We start from the raw sequence: 23,126 nt of genomic DNA, 5'->3' as shown, positions 1-23,126 counted from the left end.
AAAAAAAAAAAAAAAAAAAGTAATATATGCATATAATGGGATATTATTTGGCCTTAAAAAGGAAGGAAATTATGACACATGCTACAATATTCACGAACCTTGGGGGCATTATGCTAAATGAAGTTGGCCAATCAGAAAAAGACAAAGACTGTAGAATTCCACTTATAAGAGGTAGTCAAATTCATAGAGACAAAAAGTAGAATGCTGGCTGCCAGGGCTGGAGGCGGGGAGAAATTCGGATTGTTGTTCAGTGGATACAGTTCCCATTTGGGAAGGAAAAATCATTCAGGAGATGGATGGTGGCAATGTTTGCACAACAATGTGAATACAATCAACACTACTGAATTGTATACTTAAAATGGTTAAGATAGTAAATTTATTTTATGTGTGTTTTACTATAATAAAAAAAGTAAAACTTTTTAAATGTCTCAGACACCTAAATGTAAGAACTAAAATTAAAATTCATAAAAGAAAACATAAATGTAAATCTTAACGATCTTGGATTAGGCAATAAGTTCTTAGATCTGACACCAAAAGCAGAGACAACCAAAGAAAAACAAAGCAGAGCCGGGCGCGGTGGCTCAAGCCTGTAATCCCAGCACTTTGGGAGGCTGAGACGGGCGGATCACGAGGTCAGGAGATCGAGACCATCCTGGCTAACACGGTGAAACCCCGTCTCTAGTAAAAAAAATACAAAACTAGCCGGGCGAGGTGGCAGGCGCCTGTAGTCCCAGCTCCTCGGGAGGCTGAGGCAGGAGAATGGCGTAAACCCGGGAGGCGGAGCTTGCAGTGAGCTGAGATCCAGCCACTGCACTCCAGTCCGGGCGACAGAGCGAGACTCCGCCTCAAAAAAAAAAAAAAAAAAAAAAAAAAGAAAAAAGAAAAACAAAGCAGAACAGACTTCATCAAAATTAATAATTTTTGTGTTTCCAAGGAAATCATTAGGAGAGTGAAAAGACAACCAGGGAGAAATCATTTGCAAACCATATATCTCATAAGGAACTTGTATCTAAAACATGAAAATAACTTTTAAGTCTCAGTAATAAAAAGACAAACAACACAATTTAAAATGGGAAAAGAGCCTGAACATTTTTCCAAAGAACATACACAAATAGCCAGTAAGTACATGAAAAGATGCTCGATATCATTAGACATTAGGGAAATGCAAATCAAAACCACAGTAGGATACTGACTCACACCCACTCAGATGGCCGTAATAAAAAAGATAGATAATACCAAGTACTAGTGAGAATATGGAGAAATTGGAACCCTTGTACACGGTTGGTAGGATTTGTAAATGGTGCTGTCACTTTGGAAAACAATCTGTCAGTTCCTAAAATGGTTAAGCTTAGTTACCACATGGCCCAGCAATTCCACCAAAAATAATTATAAAGATTATATAAACTCCACCAAAAAAATTATAAAGATTGTATATAAACTTGTATACAGATGTTCACAGCAGCATTATTCACAGTAGTAAAAAAGTGGAAACAAACAATCCACATGTCTATCACCTGGCGAATGGTTAAATAAAATGTGGCATAGCACACAATGGAATATGATTAAGCCATAGAAAGAAATGAAATGCTGCTATATGCTGCAACACAATTGAGCTTTGAAAACATTGCACTAAGGGAAACCAGTCATAAAAGACCACGTATGGTATAACTCCATTTCTGTGAAATGTCTCCAATAGGCAAAACTATAGAGATATGAAATAGGGTAGTGCTTTCTTCGGGCCATATCTGGGGGGATAAACTGCTAAAAGTTTCTTGTTGGGGTCATTAAAACATTTAAAAATTAATGGTGATGATGGTTCCAGATATCTGAATATACTGGAAAGCACTGAATTTGTACACTTTTAAAGAATGAATTGTATGATATGTAACATCTTAAAAAGAGCCTTATAGGAAAAGAGTTAATGGGTCAGTACTAGAACCACCATTGTCAACTTGTGACATTGATTTAAAAATACCTTCAGAATGGGCAAGACTAGAAAAAGAGATATGTGAAACATCCTTCATGGTATTAAGGAATATAAAACTATTCATATTTAGATTTAATGAATGTGAGTTTATTACAGTGCTTTATTTACAGTAAATAATTTCCACTAAAATTAAAGAGACACTGGTCTTATCATTCTTTATCTGTATACTCACTCTTTTCAGCAAACAATATGAACAAGCATCTTAAACCTAGAAATTGTCCCCCAGCTATGACAATTGCTCTCCTTCCTGGAACTGCCTTTCCTATATGTTAATTTCCTCAGTGCAAAAGCTGTTATTTTCATTCAGAATGTTAAAGATACCCCTAGGAAAAGTCATTTTAAAAGTCTTGATTTTCACAGCCGCCTTCTGCATTAGAAGCTTAAGAGATATCCTAGGGCTAGGCTTCACTCCAGGTTTTAGGAGCAATCTGGGTTAGAATCCGCAGCAGCTAGGTGAAAATGCAGATCCATGGAAGCTGTTTCAAACCTATCACATCTGTCCCCAGGTAATTTTTATACTAATACATGCTAGAAAGGAATAAGGTTAAAAATATTCTACTTCTTTACTTTACCAGAGAGGTGGGAGTTTTGAAATCTCATTGCCATGTAGAGAACTACAGCCCAGAATGTGAAAAATGGAAGGCACCTAAGAGTCATGTAGGGCAGTCCTTTCATTCTGTGAAGGAAGAAACAAGATGATTAGGCCAAAGCCACACAAATATTAGCTGCACAACCAGCACGAGATTGAGCATGAGATGGGGCTCAGGTATTGTGATGTCCAGTTTCTTCAGCTCAGTTAGGGCAGAATTAGGTTGACTGGGCACCATGGAAGCACATGCTACATCCATCCACCCTTACATGAAACCTCCAGTTTTAGTTCTGCTTATTATTTTTTATTTTATTTTGTTTTATGTTTATTTTATTTTGTTTTATTTAATTTTACTATTATTTTTTAAGACAGGATCTTGTGCTGTCACCCAAGCTGGAGTGCAGTGGCGCAATCACAGCTCACTGCAGCCTTGAACTCCTGGGTTCAAGAAGTCCTCCCACCTCAAACCCCCAGTAGCTGGGACCACAGGCACAGAACCACCACGCCTGACAAATTTTTTAATTTGTAAACGTTTTTGTAGAGATAGGGTCTCACCATGCTGTCCAAGCTGCAATTTTAGTTCTATATAAACAGGGTAATCCAGGGAAAAGAGAGGGGAGTTACCATGGGGAAGGGGTTACTGTGGATATGATTTTTAAAATTTTCTCTGCTACAGATCTTGCACATTTACCTACATAAATTTGAAGTTTAATTTTTAGTCTCTAGAAAGCATTTCATGCTGTCTTTTAAATTATTATGTATGTATTAAGAAAGCTTACATCCATATGTGTAGAACTGACTATTTCCCCTTTTCTTTTTGGGCACTCGTGGCTCTCTATTAATATTAAGAATTTCCTAAACGTTGCCATTCTTCAAGGAAACAATTTCAGAAGAAAGTTTCTTTTCCTCCCTTCCCTTCCCTTCCCTTGCCCACACTTCTCTCTCTCTTTTCACTTCTAGTTCTGGAAATTGGCCAGCAGAATTATTTATGACTCTTAGTTCCCATCACACCTTAATAATAAACAGAAGGAGTTTTCCTTTGTTTTAAAATTTCAACAGTACGGTAGTTAAAAATTGGCTTCCATCAGAAAACTCTTTCTCCAAGTCTAATTTGCTATGCCATGTATATACATGATTAACCAGTACAATACGTACAGCAAAGAAACCAGGTGAGAGATTTATTGATTCTGGCTGAAACAAATTGAAAAGTAACCTTGAACACTTTGTGAAGTCCATAATTGAATTCCACAAATCAACTTTGGAGCCAGTTTAGCATGTCCATTTAGTTGAGGCAAAGAGCCTGTGTTTGATCTAACTTAATACAGTAATTCCAGTGTAAAAAGTAGGTCAAAATGACTACCTTCTAAAATTCAAAGTTCCTTTTTTCACTGAGAGAAATTACTTTTATTTCAAACAGAACTAATGATACTGTGTTTGGTAGAATATGTTATTTTCTTAGATATCTTAGGGGTACCTTTTACTAACTAATACTTTGGGATAGACTTGTGGGATTCATGAGTGTCACCAAGTTCAGAGCTGATTTTAAGCTAAACACAATGACTTGGCCCTTCTAGAAAATTATCTTGCCGCTGATAACTCAAAATTCAAACTGAGACTGTAAACTATAACATAGAAGTATTTAGTGTAGATGATATTATAGAACAGGTATCTGTTCTACTGATAGTCACCCCATTTGAGTTAAATATGCTATGTGACAATATTAAGAAGCTATGTCTTCTGAAATTAAGTGTAAACTTTAAAAAATATATGAAAAATTAGAATACGAAACAATAATTATTTAACCTTCTCCCACTGATTCACTTTCTGAAATCAGAAATGGAGAGAGAGTGTGTTTATAAGCATGTGTGAATAATTACCATAGCAGACACGCAATTTTAAATTCAAATCTGTTGTTTTTTTTTTGTTGATTTTGGAACAATAAAATAAGCCTGTCTTTCTTTGGATCTTAAAATTTATTCACAGGCCGGGCGCGGTGGCTCAAGCTCTGTAATCCCAGCACTTTGGGAGGCCGGACGGGCGGATCCGAGGTCAGGAGATCGAGACCATCCTAGCTAACACGGTGAAACCCCCCTTCTCTACTAAAAACTACAAAAAACTTACGGGCGAGGTAGCGCGCTGTAGTCCCAGCTACCCGGGAGGGAGGCAGGAGAATGGCGTGAACCCGGGAGGCGGAGCTTGCAGTGAGCTGAGATCCGGCCACAGACTCCAGCCGGGTGACAGAGCGAGATCGTCTTCAAAAAAAAAAAAAAAAAAAAAAAATTTATCATTCACAATGTTTTCATGTTTTATATTAGGAATTATCTGGTCCTACAGAAGTAGAGAATTCCATTTCTCTGGGAATATCAGAAAGAGGTTAAAGTGGGCACAGGTAAATCATCCATTTGGCTATCAATCAAAAAGTCGGATTCTGGCTGGGCATAGTGGCTTACGCCTATAATCCCACCACTTTGAGAGGCCAAGGCAGGTAGATCATCTGATGTCAGGAGTTTGAGACTAGCCTGGCCAAGATGGTGAAGCCCCGTCTCTACTAAAAATACAAAAATTAGCTGGGCGTGGTGGCAGGCACCTGTAATCCCAGCTACTTGGGAGGCTGAGTCAGGAGAATCACTTGAATCTGGAAGGCGGAGATTGCAGTGAGCGGAGATCCGGCCACTGCACTCCAGCCTGGGCGACACAGTGAGACTCTGTCTCAAAAAAAAAAAAAAAAAAAAAAAGGCTAATTCTTTTTTCTGGTCCCAAATAAAAATGACCAACTTCTCCCAAATATAGAGTAATAAAATACCCCGAAATGAGTAAAAGTTATTCATTCTGACTATAACACACCTTGTTTTGGCAGAAAAAAAAAAACTTCGTAACTTTAAAAACTGAATAGTAAGCCCTTGGTTAATCATTTAACATTAGAACTCCTATTTTCTCTTCTAGCAAATGTTTCCAAACAGAAAAACGGCCACAATCAACTTTAGAAAAATGTTTCCCCTTTGAGGAAGGAAGGACAAATAAGATGTTTCAACTGCAGTTGGTAAAATCACTTGCTGACCCTCCGCGTGGTAATGATGCCACATCACCTGCACTTTGCTGTCTTGATTCATGCTGAAGTGATTTGTTCGTGAACCCAAGTAGAACTCTCTAGTGATTTGCTCATTTTTTCATATTGTCACAGACACTCATGGTTAAATAAAAACAATCTGGTTGGTATAAAGCTCAATTTGCAGAGAAATAACTATTCTCTTTGTCGTGAGTCCACAAGCACCCAAAGAAAACATTTTCACACAGAACATGGCTATGTGCCTTTTAAATCCATTTGCAAAATTGTTTCATTTCTTATGTAAAAAGGTGAAATATTGACTACTGATAAAAGTTTCCTCCTACACAAATATTTTTCAGGTTCATCCAATCGCACCCTTACTCAATATCATGGAACATGAAGCTAAATTCATCCGAAATACTTCACTAACTCCCAAAATGAAAAAGGGAGTGGATGCTTGATAAAAAAATACTAACCCATACATAATTAGGGAAACAAGAGTTGTAGGTTAAGTGGATTTTCTTCCATCGGTATGATTACCTGGATGTCATTTTTAACTTGGTTAACTTAAGGTAAACTTATCTCTCTCTTTCTCTCTCTTTTTTTAAAATTCATCAATATTCCTGCACAAACCTTCATTGCCATTTAATTTTAATAAAACTGAGAAAGAGAGAGTGAAAACTCATGTTACCCATTTAAGGCAGGAAGATGGGAAGAAAGGAAGCATGGCATTCAGGATTCTGAATTGATTTGTACAATGTCTTAGGCAAAGCTCTTCCAGAAATATCTATGAATTCACGTTGAATATAAGACACAAAATTATAGATAAAGGTTAAAATCAAACTTGTCAGATGTTAACATTATCCTGACTACTCATAAATCGATTTATTTATGTGCTAGAACATTTTTCTACCACCTATCCTGGAGGAGGAGAGAATCCATTTACTGCGAATGTGGAATGTGCTTCGTCAGGGAGGGGAGGGGAAAGAAAGAATCCTGACTGGTGCTATGTAAAATGGCTGCACCTTTCAACCAGTTTTCAATTTCAAACAAGACTTTTAATATCTGTGTCTTTTGATTGTCTCTGATTTTTAATTTTTGAAATAACTGCTTTATTAAGATATAACTTAGATACCAATTTACTCATCTAACGTGTACAGTTCATTGATTTTTTTGGTATATTCAGACTTGTGTAATCATCACCATAATCAAATTTTTAACATTTTCATCACCCCAAAAAGAAACCACATACCTTTTAGCCATCACCCCTCAACGCTTTTTTTTTTTAATCCCTTAGCCCTAAGCAACTCATAATCGATTTTCAGTCTACAGATTTGCCTATTTTTGAACATTTCATATAAATGGAATCAGGCAATCTGTGGTCCATGATGGCCTTCTTTCAGTTAGCATAATGTTTTTAAGGTTTAGTGTTTAAAGAATTTTTTAAAATTTGAGAATCCTTTCAGATTTACAAAAGAGTTGCTAAAAAGCGTACCGAAAACCTCCATTTACCCCTTATCTAGATTCATGTCCTGTTAATCAGGTGTCTAAAGGTTTTTAATATCTGTTGCTATAGCAATAAAACATTCAAAATGGTTATATTTATAAAAGAATGGTCGGCAAATGCTTATAAATAATTTGGATTGTCATTTGGAACATTATGAAAATGGCATGGACCTCAGGGCTATGAAAATCCATTGGTAGATGTGCAGTTGATGTAGGCAGATTGAGTTTCCATATGTGCCTGGCATTATTAGCCATACAGTCTTGCACCACACAAGAACCTTTAGTCAATGATGGACTTCATACATGACTGCAGCCCCATAAGATGATAATGCCATATTTTTACAGTTTTTTTCTGTGTTTAGATATGCATAGTTACACAAATACATTTGTGCATGTAATACTGCATTACAATTGCCTACAGTATTCAGTATAGTAACATGCTAGGCAGCCAGGAGCAATAGGTTATGCCACATAGACTAGGTGTGTAGTAGGTGACACCATCTAGGCTTGTGTAAGTGCACTCTAGGATGTTTTCACAAAGACCAAATTGCCTTTTTTTTTTTTTTCCTTTTTGTGGAGAACGGGGTCTCACTATATTACCCAGGCAGGTCTCGAACTCCTGGGCTCAAGCTATCCTCCCACCTCTGCCTCCCTGAGAGCTGGGATTACAGGCATGAGCCACCGCGCCCGGCCCCAAATTGTCTAAGGAAGCATTTCTCAGAACACATCCCCATTGTTAATTGACAGAAGACCATACAAGAAAACTCAAGATTCTTGCAATCAAAATGAACACATAGGAAACAGGGCTTAAGAAGGTCATAGGGCTGGGTGTAGTGGCTCACGCCTCTAATCCCAGCACTATGTGAGGTTGAGGCGGGTGGATCACTTGAGGTCAGGAGTTTGAGACCAGCCTGGCCAAGATGGTGAAACCCCATCTCTAGTAAAAATACAAAAATTAGCCAGACTTTGTGGCGGGCGCCTGTAATCCAAGCTACTCGGGAGGCTGAGGCAGGAGAATTGATCGAACCCAGGAGGTGGAGGTTACAGTGAGCCAAGATTGTGCCATTGCAGTACAGCCTGGGTGACAAGAGTGAAACTCTGTCTCAAAAAAAAAAAAAAAGTCATAGGGATACCAAGTCCTTTTCCATCATTCTTAATCAACTGGGATTACAACCAATTTAGTATTTATTAAGCACTTAATAATTTGTGTCAAAAAGTTGTACAAAGAGGTAAGGAGTACTATAAAGAAAAATAAAACAAGGTGGTCAATTTTAACAAGATGATCTATACTGTGACCTGAACTCTCTCAGCAAAATTATGACAAAATAGCTATGGAAGACATAAAGAATTAATTCTTTCTGGGAGTAAGACACTACTGGAATCACAAAAGAAGATGTACTCAACAAAGCTTCCGGTCATAATTTTTTTTTCCCTTTTGACATTAAAGATTACCAAGGCTCTAGCTCTCTTCTGGAAAAAAGTAATAAGATGAAGTTAAGGGGATCCTTTCCTCAGAAGTTTTATTATTTACAAATAATGAGGGGACTAAGAACCTAAAGTAGTTGTTGCTGTTGACTTTTTAGGAATAATGTTACTCGGGGCACCTTGAATTTCAGCTTAGCATAATTATAGTTTTAATCTATGCTGCAACAGTTCTATGGAATATCATTAGCCATTTATCACTTTTAATATATTAAAGCACTGCATCCCAGTCTTGGCTAGGGAACATAATTGAATCTGTATTCAAGCTTGGGGTACTTGAATACAGATATCCAGGGTTCTCTGCAGATCCCCTGAGGAGAACCTCTGTCAAAAAAAGTTTGGAATACTCTTTGAAGGACGCTGCTTTAGGAGGTTATCAGCTAAATTTAGGATGCTCTGGGTGACTATATTCAGTATTGACACCTAGTTTATGGACATAGAAAGTATCCTCACTAAAATATTTAATAAGAAGCATGTTCTACTGTCTTTGAACCAAACCAGAGTGCTCTTAGTAATCAAGGTGAACTGAGCTGGGGGCAGTGGCTCATGCCTGTAATCCCAGCACTTCGGGAGGCCGAGGTAGGTGGATCCCCTGAAGTCAGGAGTTTGAGACCAGCCTGGCCAACATGGCAAGACACCGTCTCTACTGAAAATACAAAAATTAGCCAGGCGTGATGGCAGGTGCCAGTAATCCCAGCTACTCAGGAGGCTGAGGCAGGAGAATCACTTGAACCCGGGAGGTGGAGGTTGCAGTGAGCTGAGACTGCACCACTGCACTCCAGCCTGGGTGACAGAACGAGACTCTGTCTCAAAAAAAACCAAAAAGTGAACTGGAGTCCTTTGAGCTTTGGATAAATACTACAGTGGCTAATAATTTCCCTCTTTACATGTGTAAAACCATGTTAGCAGTTTGGGACACTGAGAGCATAAACTGTGGAATGAGAAGTTTCAATTCTTTCTCTTGTGTGACCCTGTGGGAGCCATTTCATCCTTCTGAACCTCATTTCCTCTTGTAGAAAAAAAAAAATGAAAAGAGTAAGAATATCTAACTGGTAGGGTTATTTTGATGATGAAATTGAAGTATGTATATAAAAGTACTATGCACACTGTCATTATTATTTTGTAAAACAATCAATAATTTTTCCACATTCATGTTCTTTTGTTTTTTTGAGGTATTCATAATATTTTATTTTTTGACAAACATTATTTGTGATAATTTTAGATTTACAAAAAGGTTGCAAAGACAGTTCCTATGTACCCTTCACCATGCTTCCCCTAATGTTGACATTTTTTTTTTTCAGGCAGTCAAATAATTTATTTATAATCATAAGCTGGGGCTTTATTCAGAAGTGTTAGGACATTAGTTGCCTAGATACTAAGCTATTCATTCAAAGGTGGGAAAATCTGTACATTGTATCTTTTTTTTATTATTATTATACTTTAAGTTTGAGGGTACGTGTGCACAACGTGCAGGTTTGTTACATATGTATACATGTGCCATGTTGGTGTGCTGCTCCCATTAACTCGTCATTTACATTAGGTATATCTCCTAAACACATTCATGTTCTTTAGAAAGCTGTGCCAACTATTGTAACAACATTTTTCTTTACGAAGCTACATACCATTTTAAATATATTGTGCAAGTTTATTATATCTGAAAACAAATCTACAAAAGAAATAATTTTCCCCTTGTGTGTACTACTGTGTTATAGCAATTTTGATTCTTTCACAATTTCGGATCTCCTCCATACAGAAATTTCTCACTCTAAAAGACTTGAAGATGTTTGTGGATGCCTGGGTTAGAGAAAATGTACAGATATATAAAATAATAAAATAAGAGAATTTGAATTCAAAGAAGCTATTTATAAAGAAATTTAACATGCAAGGAATATGACTGCCCAATTGAAGCATCTTTGAGAGTACAGCTATTTGCAATTTAGAAGGAAGGAATTGTGGATGAACAGTTCAAGTGTCTGCCTGGAAAATACGATGGCACATCAAATAATAATTGTAAGTCCTCTGTCTGAACAAAGGCTTTAGTATGGTAATAAGTAGTACAAAGCAATCAATGTTTCATATATTATAATTTTTCACATATGGAAACTTGTTTTCCATATAAGAAACTACAGCTCTTTGTTAGCTGCGTGTGATGGAAACAAAAGGAAGATGGGAATTTAAGGGACTCCAAGTGTATTTATAAAGTTAGAAGTTACAGTGAGTTGGAGGATAGAGTGGAAGGCATGACTTGAAATATCTAGGTGAGGAGAGTTTGGATGAAAACCTGATCCCATTAGAAAGCCAAATTGCACCTCCGAGGTATGTAGCAGGCCTGTCCCATCTCACAGGCGGAGCAGCGGGCACAGCCGAGGGGGGACGCCCGCTCTAAAGAGGGTAAGGAACTAAACCCCTTAGCTTGGGCTTCTGCCACCAGATCCCCTGGATTGACTATTAGAAACTTCACTTCCATGTCTCCATCAGTAAAACAGAAAACGAAATATTCGATGTGTAGGAGTAGCTATGGTTAATAAAATAAGTTTAAATATTTGGCAGCAGAAGAAAGAATTTAAATCTGTGATTGAGAAGCAGGTCACTGGAAGGTTAAGTTAACCTGAAAACTCCAATTCCCCCTTTCCTTTTTACCGCATAGTTTGCTTTTTTTGCTTTTCCGTCCTTTCACTCGGTCCGCACCTACACTAAATCCCAGCAGTGAAGCTGAAGGCATTCATGTCTCCACTCACCAAGGCCCCTGGATCCGAATGGCCAGGCAAATAACCTAGCTGTGCAACAGCTAATGCAGTCAATATACAGCATAGTGTTCATTTGGTGCTTATGAGTGATAGAAGTTTTTATCTAATTTCACTTTGGTAATCAGTTTGAGGTCTTGTTATTTTCTCTTTTTTTAAAATAAGGGCCAGTAACATAAAATTGCAAAAAAAAAAAAAAAAAAAAAAAAAAGGGGGGGGGGGGGGCTGCTGTTTTAGGACCCTCTGTGAACTGTTTGAATCCCACCTGCAGGGGAAGAACAGAAACTGCAATAAGCAGGTGGGGAATTTGGGAGCAGTTTGAGAGGAATCTGACACCTGCTGATATAATGTATCAGCATATAATGTATGCTGATATCTAGAATAAAAAAAGTGTATTTTGTATGCCTTTATTTTATTATTCTAGTGATTTATTTTTAATGTATGTTAAAAGTACTACTGTGTGACAGATTCTATCCACAGACAATCTGTGAGAATATTGAATTTTGATGGGCATTTCGATGACTGAGTTATTTTCTCCGTAGAAAGAGTGACATGAGTGAGGGGTGAGGGGGTGGGGAGGGAGCCCTGTCTTCAGATCTCCTGTTGTTTGACTTGGGCGTAAGGAACTTTCTGAGTCAACCTGCAGGTGGCTTGGCAGGGATTCCTTCTTCCCAGCTCCTGGCTCCAGGTGATAGCTGTGGTCTCATCCCCTCAGCAAACACCTTCAAAGAGCTCACAGCAGATATGCAGTGGGCAGGAGATTGGCTTTCTCCAAACACAGGGGAGATTGTGGAGGGGGAGCAGGTGAAAATCATATTCTTAATCACAAACAAACACAATTAACTGGCAACTGGATTAAGATACCTAATCAGTCAAAATTATTTAGAGGCTCTTATAACCATCACCCTTCTTTTGGAAGTTCCTGCTTGCTCTGTGAGATAATGCTCTGTTAATGAAATACATGTCCGTAGGGGTCCCCTGGAGGGGACATTCCTCCTCTTCAAGTGACATAATGAGGCTTTAATAAAAGCTCTAAGGGGAAAGAGTGTTTTAAAGAACAAGAGGAGATGTGAAAACATGTGGTCAAGGACTAACCAAGAGTCAAATGCTCCCTCAGCTTTGGTCCCTCTGTGGGCTTTAAAGAAATCCTTCAGTAAGACTCAGTCTCAGGTGATCTTTCATTCATTCAACAAATCCTGTGGAGTTCTCATGATGGGCCAGTCGCCAGCAGTTCTGGGCGTGCGGGGCTGGGTACAGCAATGAGCAACACAGGTAACACCCCAGGGAGCTAGCATTCTAATGGGCAGGGGATAGACAATACAAATAAATATAGACTATAATGACTGCTAGTAATAAGTGCTTTAAAAAATGATAAAGCAGAGAACAGTGTATCACAAGTTTGTGGAGGAGGTGGGAGACAGTAAGGATTCTAGGCAGGATGTCTCTCTGAGTAGGTGTCGCTGAATGAGGGGACTGTAGTTCTAGGCAGAGGCAAGAGAACATAGGTTTCTAGCAAAAAGGAGCTTGGCATGTTCTGGGAACGGCCAGAAGCCAGTTGACTAGAACACAGTGATGAAGGCAGAGAGTCATGAGGGATGGGAGTAGAAAGATAGGAACGAGCCACTTCGGCTGGGCGAGTGGCTCATGCCTGTAATCCCAGCACTTTGGGAGGCCGAGGAGAGCATATCACTTGAGGTCAGGAGTTTGAGACCAGCCTGACCAACATGGTGAAAACCATGTCTCTACTAAAAATACAAAATTAGCCGGGCTTGGTGGCGAATGCCTGTAATCCCAGCTACTTGGGAGGCTGAGGCAGGAGAAACACTTGAACCCAGGAGGTGGAGGTTGCGGTGAGCTGAGATCATGCCACTGCACTCCAGCCTGGGCAATAGGGGGAGACTCCATCTCAAAAAAAAAAAAAAAAAAAAATCACACCGGCATTGTCGTGGATGCCTGTAATCCCAGCTACTTGGGAGCCTGAGGCAGGAGAATTGTTTGAACCTGGTAGGCAGAGGTTTCAGTGAGCCGAGATTGTGCTGCACTCCAGCCTGGGAGACAAAGGAAGACTCCATCTCAAAAAAAAAAAAAAAGAAAGAACCAGTTCATGTGGGACCTTGTAGGTCACCAGCATGGATAGGATATTTACATAGGATTAAATCGAACATCATGATTGTGATGTTATGCATGTGCACAAGAAAGTGCAAGGAACATTCACTAATCAAATGTACCTAAATCAAATGCTAGGCGAAAGGTTAAAAAATAGCTATAAGTTAACCATCTTTATAAATATGCCATTATAATTCATATGTTTAACAGCATAAAATTTGTACTGGCAAAATCAAATTAGCCTAGGCCCTCCAACTATTGAAGACTTAGACTGCTCAAGAATTAAAGCTTCAATTCGAACAACCACCCTAAAACTGAGTTGGCATGTTAGATATTTGTGGATCACATTACATAAAATGACCAAACCAGTTAGTACATATGCATATGATTGCTATTTATTAAATCATTCACGCTCAGAGTCTTTGCTTAACCAGCGGCTGCCCCTTCTGGCTGTGGGATGTTGTATCATCACCTTTTTTGTAGACACGATCCTGTCAGATTTTCCTCCTTTAGTCCTGGAAAGGGAGAAAAGATTTGCCAAGGAGAGAAGAGCCTGTTTACATACCCTAGGTCATCCACTGCAGCTAAACTTTTGGGGTATTTTTTTGTTTTGTTTTTTGAGACAGGGTTTTGCACTGTTGCCCAGGCTAGAGTGCAGTGGTGCAATCATGACTATTGCAGCCTTAACCTACTGGGCTCAAGTGATCTTCCCACTTTAGCCTCTCGAGTAGCTGGGACTACAAGTGTGCACCACCATGCCTGGATTAAAAAAAAAAAAATTGTAGAGACAGGCACTCTCTATGTTGCCCAGGCTGGTCTCGAACTCCTAGCCTCAAGCAATCCTCCCTCTTCTGCCTCCCAAAGTGCTGGGACTATAGGCATGAGCCACCGTGCTTGACCCATAGCTAAACTTGTACCTGTGCACTGTCAGGTTTGCTGGGGTTGCCAGCAGTGCCGCTCCCGAGCTCCCTAAGAGAAAACACCACACCGGGGATGTAGAGTTCAGAGAGCCACTGAGCCTGCTTTGGAGACAGAGGGGTTGGTCTTCATTTTAATGCAGTTCCACTGAACTTTCCCTCTCACACTGAAGATGGAAATGACTCATGGGAATTCAATCATGCAAAAAAACAGTATAAATTAAATTGGCTAACCTCTGCTCTTGGGGCAAGTCATGCAATCTGGCTTCATCTACAATCATGGAGAGTAATGTGTGTGTGGGTGTGGCTGACAGTGGGGAAAGGCAATATATTCATAAAGTATTTCCTCAAAGCTGCCACATATTTTATTAACACATCTGGAAAATACTATTTAATGCTTACTCCTCTGTCTTCCTTATGATTTTTTTATTTTGTTTTGTTTTGTTTTTGAGATGAAGTCTCGCTCTGTCGCCCAGGCTGGAGTGCAGTGCCCCAATCTTGGCTCACTGCAACCTCCAACTCCCAGGTTCAAGTGATTCTCCTGCCTCAGCCTCCTGAGTAGCTGGGACTACAGGCGTCTGCCACCACACCCGGCTAATTTTTGTATTTTTAGTAGAGATGGGGTTTCACCATGTTGGCCAAGCTGGTCTCGAACCCCTGACCTCGTGATCTGCCCACCTCTACCTCTCAAAGTGCTGGGATTACAGGTGTGAGCCACCACGCCTGGCCCCCTTACGGTTTTTAAGAAAAGAAATCCTAGTTTTGCTTTAGCCATCACTAAAAGCCGAAGGCCCAAATAATATTTTTTGTTTGTTTGTTTTGTTTTTTGTTTTTTGAGAGAGTCTTGCTTTGTTGCCCAGGTTGGAGTGCAGTGGCATGATCTCGGCTCCCTGCAACCTCCACCTCCCAGGTTCAAGGGATTCTCATGCCTCAGCCTCCTAAGTAGCTGGGACTACAGGTGCACACCACCAATTTTTTAGTTCTTAATGGCACAATGTTGCAGTTTTAAAAGGATGAGTGACTGCATCCAAGACAAACAAAAATTGTGCCTTGTAATTTTGTTTTTAACTGATGCCTGAGGAATGTGCCAGCAGGTAAAGGGAGTGAAGAAGAAAACATCAATTAGCTTCGAGTTGATGTTTATGGTCATACTCGATACTTAAAATAATTTTTAAATAGATTTAAATAAGTAATTCTTTCTCTCGCTTTGGGGCATGGAGGAAGCAGGGTGCTGGGCGAAGCCTGCGCAGAGGCACTGGCACACCTGGAAGTCAAAAAAATGGGGGCTGGGAGCAGGCAGTGGTGTGGCCAGGAGCCTGATTATGGTGAGCACATATGGAGAGAAACAGGAGCCAGGTTTCTCACTGTGGGAAAAGAGATTTACAAATACAGCAAAGGAGAAGTCTAGAAAGAACCCTAAAATGTTGGATTGGAATTGGAGACTAACATAAGATACATATATACACACATACAGAGGTAGATTTAGAAATAGTTATAAATATGTGTGTATGTGGACACACACGTATACATAGATTAGTATACGTTATTTCCTAGCTCTGTCTGTTGAGGGTGCCTGGAAGCAGTGACACTCCAGTACTGATGAGAACCCAGACTTCCACTTCAAAATGCCATCCTCCACAAAAAGATGCTCTGGATCCTTGGAGAAATGCCTGGATCTAGAGCTAAATGCAGGGAAAATTCAAAAGGGGCCTGGAATATCGTATTGTGCTCAAAAGATGAAAATGGTCAAAGGGTTGTAAGGACCCATCAAAAGAATACAGGAGCTAGCTGCTCGAAAGGCACCTCACTGGCCAAATCCGTGGCAACTGCAGCAACCAAACTATTGATACAAACTAGTGAATAAAAAGAGAATCAATTGGCCGGGCATGGTGTAATTACACCTGTAATCACAGCACTTTGGAAGGCTGAGCCAGGTGGATCACCTGAGGTCAGGAGTTCAAGACCAGGTTGGCCACAGCCAAAATGGTGAAACCCCATCTCTACTAAAAATATGAAAAAGTTTGCTGGGTGTGGTGATGGGCACCTGTAATCCCAGCTACTCGGGAGGCTGAGGCAGGAGAATCACTTGAACCTGGGAGGCAGAGGCTGCAGTGAGCCGAGAATGTGCCATTGCACTCCAGCCTGGGTGACAAGAGTGAAGTCTCAAAAAAAAGGAATCCACAGAGATACAAATAAACAAACAAATAAATAAAAGAAGGGAGGACTTCCTTACAGGAATACAGGCCATTTCATTGTCAGAGTTCTCAACACAAACACACACACAAAATTCTCGATTACAAAGGGGAAAAATAGTGACCTGAAGGTAGAGAAACTGGGTAGACATCAACTTGATGAGGTGATCAGATTAGCATCACCAGTGATGATGAGACGTCTGACGCCCTTCCTTGTCATACCCTGATGGGAGCACACCACCATATCCACGATTTTCCTACAAAGAATGTATGAGTCAACATAGACAGACCAGGGTGTGGGACATCCTTGGCATGAAAGGCCTGCACTCTTTAAAACTATAAAGGTTATGAGACAGACAGAAAAATATTGAAGACCTTTGATAAATAAATGTAACGTGATCCTGAATTGGATGTTGGGCCAGAAAGAGAAAAGAGGCATTGTTGAAGTAGTTTGCAGAATTCAAATTGGGTATGTGGCTTAGATGGTAGTGACATATGGTAGTAATGTCAGTTTCCTAATTTGTATGGTATTTGATGGTTTTGGGGAGAGTGTCCACATTTTAGGGGAATACACACTGGAGTATTTGGAGTAAGTGATGAGATGTTGTGCCACAGCTTGCTCTCAAATGGGTCAGAAAAAGACTAATGATGTGCACACATGCATATGATTTAATACAGAATATGTAACAATATATCCATAATACATATTTATATAGTATCTATAATTAATATATTTATTATATACTAATATACTATATATTTCTATTGTTCTATGTATGTACATTTAGAAAAGAAGAATGAGATGGAACAAATGTGGGAAAATGTTTATCTTTATTTAGATAGAGATGGAGCAAAAGATAAAATGCTGGTGAGGCACAGTGGCTCCTGCCTATAATCCCAGCACTTTGGGAGGTCGAGGCAGGTGGATCACTAGAGGTCAGGAGTTCAAGACCAGCCTGGCCAACATGGTGAAAACCCATCTCTACTAAAGATACAAAAATTAGCTGGGTGTGGTGGCGCACGCCTGTAATCCTGGCTACCCTGGAGACTGAGGCAAGAGAATCTAGTGAACCTGACAGGCGGAGGTTGCAAAGAGCCCAGATTGCGCTACTGCATTCCAGCCTGGGCAACAGTGAGACTCTGTCTTGAAAAAAAAAAAAAAAGCTAACACAGCTGTCTCAGAAAAGGTGATACAGTTCTTTACGTTATTCTTGGAACTTCTCTGCAAGTTTGACATTATTTCAAAATAAGTGTTTTTAAAAGAATATCTGTGTATTTATATAGTGGTGTAAGTAACAAACACTTTCATTTTTAGTGGAATATGTAATATTTCATATGGAAGATATTTCCATGTTTCAATACTCTCTCTAGGAATTCTGGAACTTAGAAGGAAGGGGGTGGGTTATAGAGTCCTTTTAGCCCCTGTAAAATGTTATGTAACCAGAACATGTCAAAAGAAAAAGTTGTCTATTTTCTGTCCAAATTCCCACATTCTACTTTTAGATTAGCCACTAATCGATTAGCTTTACTAACATAATGGAAACCCAGTAAATCCATAGTCATTCCTCATAAAAGTTGAATCTGCTTTCCCCTGGATCAAAGGTGGGACCCTCTGTGCAATGATTAATTTCAAATAGTTTTAAAAAGGGTTTGCTCTATAAAAAAATAGCATTCCATTTTTACCCAAAGCAGTATAGTCTTCTTTACAGTCCCTGACTTGTATTTTATCTCAGTTTGCTACTTTTTTCTGTACAGAAAATTTTCTCTAAATCATTATATCCCTAGACACACAAACACACACACACCCACACAAACACACACACAGAGTTGTACTCAGCATTTTTACTTTACAAAAGTCTCTGTGATCATTTTTTTCACTTCTTTATCTGACAAAGATCTGACATTCTCCCCTTCTTTTTTGGGAAAATTGAGGGTGAGGACTTGCAATTTACCTGGTAGCAAGTTATTGAAAAACAAAGACTAGAATTGAGTCTTTTTACTCTACAACACAGAAAGATCTAGCCTAGGTTAGTACACTTGTGGGTTATTCTTCCTCTAAAATACATGTATACCAGGCACACTTATTGAGATTGTACTTTGCCTCTGTAAGTCTTTAGGAGAATTTAGGCCTACCCATGTAAATACTCATTTGCAAGGCATCTCTTTGCATTGCAAAGATATACTAATAGAATATTGAATGCTTTGCAATTGTATTTTTGCTTGCCGGTTGTAACAGGGTTTAGAAGGATGATGTTCACAAAACAAAGGCTTCTTTTACCACCAGAGTAAAAATGTTCACATTCAAATGTAACTAGAAAATGTACAATAATTTATAGAGAAATCTCTGAAAGTTTTGCTAGTATAAGACAATTTTAATTAAAGTATAACAATGTTGTTACTAGCTATCATAGATGTTAATACATTATATTATACATTTCATCTAGTTGCTATAATGCATGTACCCTCAACGCTGTGGTAGTTTTATTTTTTCTCACAATGTTTTCATAAGCTAAGATGCATTTATTTAAATTTAATTTTATTTATTAAATACCTGTGTAGAACTTAATATGTGCCTGGCCCTATTATAAGTAGTTTATGAATAATGAATGCATTTTGTCCTCATAAAACTCCCTGAGGTCATTACTATTACCATCCTCCAGTTCACAGATGAGGTATAAAGAAGATTAAGCAACGTGTCCAAGGAATACACCACTGGTAAACTGTAGAACTAGAATTCCAGCCCAAGCAGTTCAACTCCAAATATGTGTTCATAACCAATGTGTCATGCTGTGCTAAGCCTCAGATTCACAGTTGTTGGATAATTATTTGTTGATTAAATGAACAAATTACTCTCTTGCCTCTTAGGCTGATTTGAAAGCATTAAGCAAATCACCCAATTGTTCTGTACCTTATTTTTTCACTTTGTAAAACAGAACTGATAATATTTGCTATCCATTTCTCTTCCAAACAACAGGAAGAATGGAGAACATTTACTTTACCTACCTGCTGTATGTTTTTATGTCTTTAAGACTGGGTCTGCAGTGGGTCTAGAGTAGGCTAACAGCTTATACCTTAAACAGGTAACAAAACCACAATTCAGTATAATTAAGTTGCTTTCCATCTCAATGAGCGTGAAGTAGAGGGGCAAAAGTTTGAGAACTTCAACTTCCTCACACATGAGCTTTATTCCATTTAACTCTGAACTGTTCTCTTTTTTTCAGCTGAATCAGAATTTGTTTGTATAAAATAATAGTTAAAATAAATGAAATGTCATCTAGGGCTTAGATTATATGATCTAATAAAAGTATCAAGTTATAGATCTTCTAAGTGAAAATGTTTTCTTCTTACAGCACTACATCTCTAATATTTAAAAATTATCAGGACCTGGTTAGGGATAACACTGGAAGTTTCTGTGCCAAGCGTCCTTACTCCGTCTCTGTCTGTCCACTGTCTTTATTTTGTCCCTACACATTCCATTAGGTTCCTTATTGGCTGTAGACCTGGCATGAAAAGAAATTCGAAACAAGACCCTCTAATGTTTTGTTTTGTTTTTTTAGAGACAGGATCTTGCTCTCTTGCCCAGGCTGGAGTGCAGTGGTACAGACATGGCTCATTGCAGCCTCCAACTCCTGAAGACCCACTACTGATAGCAGCAAGGGCAGATAGGTGGTCCAAGCACTCTTGTCATGTGCTTTTGAGCAAATCATCTATCCTTTCTCAGTCTTAATCTCCTCTTCTGAAAAATGAGGCTAATAACAAAGGCTGCACTGTCTACCTCCAGAGTTGTCAGGAGGGTCAGAGGAGTTAGTGAAACTGTTTTGTAAACTGTCCTCTACCATTATGAAGATGTTAATACTAAAGATCAATTTTGAAAAATTTTCCAAATACAGACATTTGCTTTTGCATTATACCCACATGCAAAATTATCCATATACATTCTTGGCCTGGAGTTCCAAATGGAATTGGTTCAGAAAAGAAACAGTATTTGACTTAATCCTCAAAAAAGGTGGTATTTCAGATGCTTGATTAATGTCTGGAGACTAAACTCCTGGTGAATGAGAAAAAGCATATGACAGACCTGAAGTCAGATGACCACAGGCCTACACAGATGTATTTGAGATAAGAACAGTCTTTGCTAAGGTCTGCAGAGATCATTCTCAGTGCCTTTGCTAAGGTCTACAGAGGTCATTCTCAGTGCCTTGCCTTGTAGGGAGATGACCTTAGGACTCCATCCATGACAGCTGTAACAGTATACTGAAGAATATACTGACGAACAGTGAATTGCGTGTGCTCTCGGGATATAAAGATGAAATGTACTAAAGACCCTGTGCTGTTATTAAACAGTACTGACAAAGTTGTTAGCAAGGTCCAAAAAGTGGACACAAAAGAAAATTTAGTTAACAGATTAACCAAATACTGACTGCAAAGGAATCTAGCAAGGATCCCTAACATTTTCTCTTTGGTTCAGAAACTTTGGAAGCCAACTCAGGTACCCTTTCAAAATCTGACATGTGTGTGGCTAAAGTTGTACAAAAGAGTGGATAATGAGTGTTGTCAGAAGTGGCCTGTTCTATGACCTATTTAACTTTGATCACTTCCATGATAACAGAATGCACACCTTGCCCTAACCATCTGGCACAATCCAGCCCTGCTTACTAGGGAAACTTGGCAAGCCAGAGTTTTCAGGGTGGAAAGGAAACCTATTATCCCTACTAGAATAAAAAAAAAATCTCAAAGCGCTTGACCTACTGATGTCAGCATCACCTTTACATGCCAGGAACAAATTATTACAGAAGACCATACCTAGAACATCCAGCTGGAAGTTAATGAATCAGGGAGGAAGACTAATGACACTGAGTGGTACATTCCTCCGAAGCAGGGACCGCGTCCATTCTCCATCGGGTGGGAGTGGAAGTGCTCTGAGCACAGTGGGCACGCTGCTGATAAGGCTGTCTGGTCAGGTGAGGACACAGGTCTCCAAGGAAAGCCCTGGCCTCTCCTAGGGTGTGGATGGGGAAAGTGGGAGTAGGAGTTCAGCTGCAGCACCGGGTGCATGGAAGCTCTGCCGCTAATGAAATCCCTTTTAAGGCTGAGGGGCAGATCTGAAAGGGGTGAGCAAGACAGTGCTGTGTGTGTGATGAGTCCTGGGTGAGGAGCGGGACCCTCTCCGTCATTCCCAACACCACCTCCCCCTGGAGTCTGAGGTTCCACAGGCCAGGCAATAAAGGGAAGTAGCCCACACACCTCAACCCGGGGGCCACAGTTGGAGGTGGGGGGATCTAAGAAAAACTCCACGGATGAGTTTCTGAGTAGGGAAGTGAACCGGGAACAGCGCATTTCCTGCTTCGCCTGTGCAAATCCCAGGCGGGGCCAAGCGGGAACGGGGACAGGGTCGAAGGGTCTCCCGCTGCCAGGGCGGAGTTGGGGGGCAGCCTCGAGGGGACACCTCCGGACCAGGGAGGGATGCGCGTGGAGGGAGTGGGAGAGGGCGTCCAAGTAAAATGTATATTCCCGTCCTAGGGCGAGGGGAACGCGCATCCCCAAATTCCCTCTCGCTGTAGCCCTTTTTTTTTCAGTCCCCACGGGGAGAGGCCAGCGCAGCAGAGGAGAACGGCATGGGCTGGGTCGGACCCGCACTGCAGCATCTGCGGGGCTCCGACCTGGGACGGACCTCCAAGGCCCGGGGCGTGCGGCAGCAGAGCCGGTAGCGGCGATCTTCCGGGCCATTCCCTCCCCCCTCCTCCTCCCCTCCCGCCCGCGACCTTCGACCTCCATCCCGGACCCACGGGGGACTGGCCCGGGGACAAGGAGGAGACGTTAAAGGTATCAAGGGGCGCGGCACCGCCGCCTAGACGGCGCCGGGGCGCAACGTGCGAATAAACGGCGTCCGGCTGCGCGGCCCTACCTGGGAGGTGCGGGACCCTCGGCCGCGCTCCACCGCCGCCAGCCACCTCGTGCTGGCCTCCGGGAGGCAGCCGTCCGCGCACGATTTATAAATGCAAAGGCCTTATTGTTGTTCTTTGTTCAGGGATACCATTGTCTAGTCATCCACCGGCCGCCTGGAGTTTTCCCAGGATTTGCGGCGCGCACTACCCTCCCCCGCCCCCACAGACTTGCTCTCCAGCGCCAACCCGGATCTGCCTAGGTGCCCACGGGTCCTTCCCGATCGACTTGAGTGTCCTTCCTCCAGCTCTTGCTTTCCCAGCATCGAAAACACAAAAGCCTGCCGGAAATCACCCAGCCTTTGCCTGGTCACTCAGGGGCCCACGGATAAGCGTGGCTCTGATTCCTCCAGGTCAGCCCCACGGTTCGCCACCTACCCGAGTTAATTTCTGCGCCCTCTGACCAAAGGCCCCAACTGGCAACGGGCACAGCTTCTTGGTGCGCTAGTCGCTTCCTTGCCCAGCCTTTCAAGCCTCAGTTCCGGCCCAGGGACCCGGGGACGTGAGCACAGTTAGTAGCCGGGAGTCCTGCGACCCTGGACCGCGCAGTGCTAACGCACCCGGCCGGCTATGCGAGCGGTGTACTCGGCTCTTACTTGTGAAACTTGTTTTCCC

The 23,126-nt window shown here is 40.8% G+C and overlaps 1 long non-coding RNA gene across 1 annotated transcript; it reads right to left on the bottom strand.

Annotated features, from left to right (window-relative positions):
• Nucleotides 1-16,699: 16,699 nt before the first annotated feature.
• On the bottom strand, nucleotides 16,700-22,609 carry LOC108540878 (uncharacterized). The gene is made up of 3 exons (XR_001888790.1): nucleotides 22,475-22,609; nucleotides 21,373-21,568; nucleotides 16,700-16,826 (listed from the first exon to the last, which is right to left on the bottom strand). It is a non-coding gene; the product is annotated as an uncharacterized LOC108540878 (long non-coding RNA).
• Between the last annotated feature and the right edge of the window lie 517 nt (nucleotides 22,610-23,126).

This window comes from Rhinopithecus bieti, unplaced genomic scaffold (genome assembly GCF_001698545.2).
Source record: "Rhinopithecus bieti isolate Rb0 unplaced genomic scaffold, ASM169854v2 scaffold_20069, whole genome shotgun sequence".
Lineage (NCBI taxonomy): Eukaryota > Metazoa > Chordata > Mammalia > Primates > Cercopithecidae > Rhinopithecus > Rhinopithecus bieti.
This window is presented reverse-complemented; position numbering and strand designations above follow the sequence as displayed.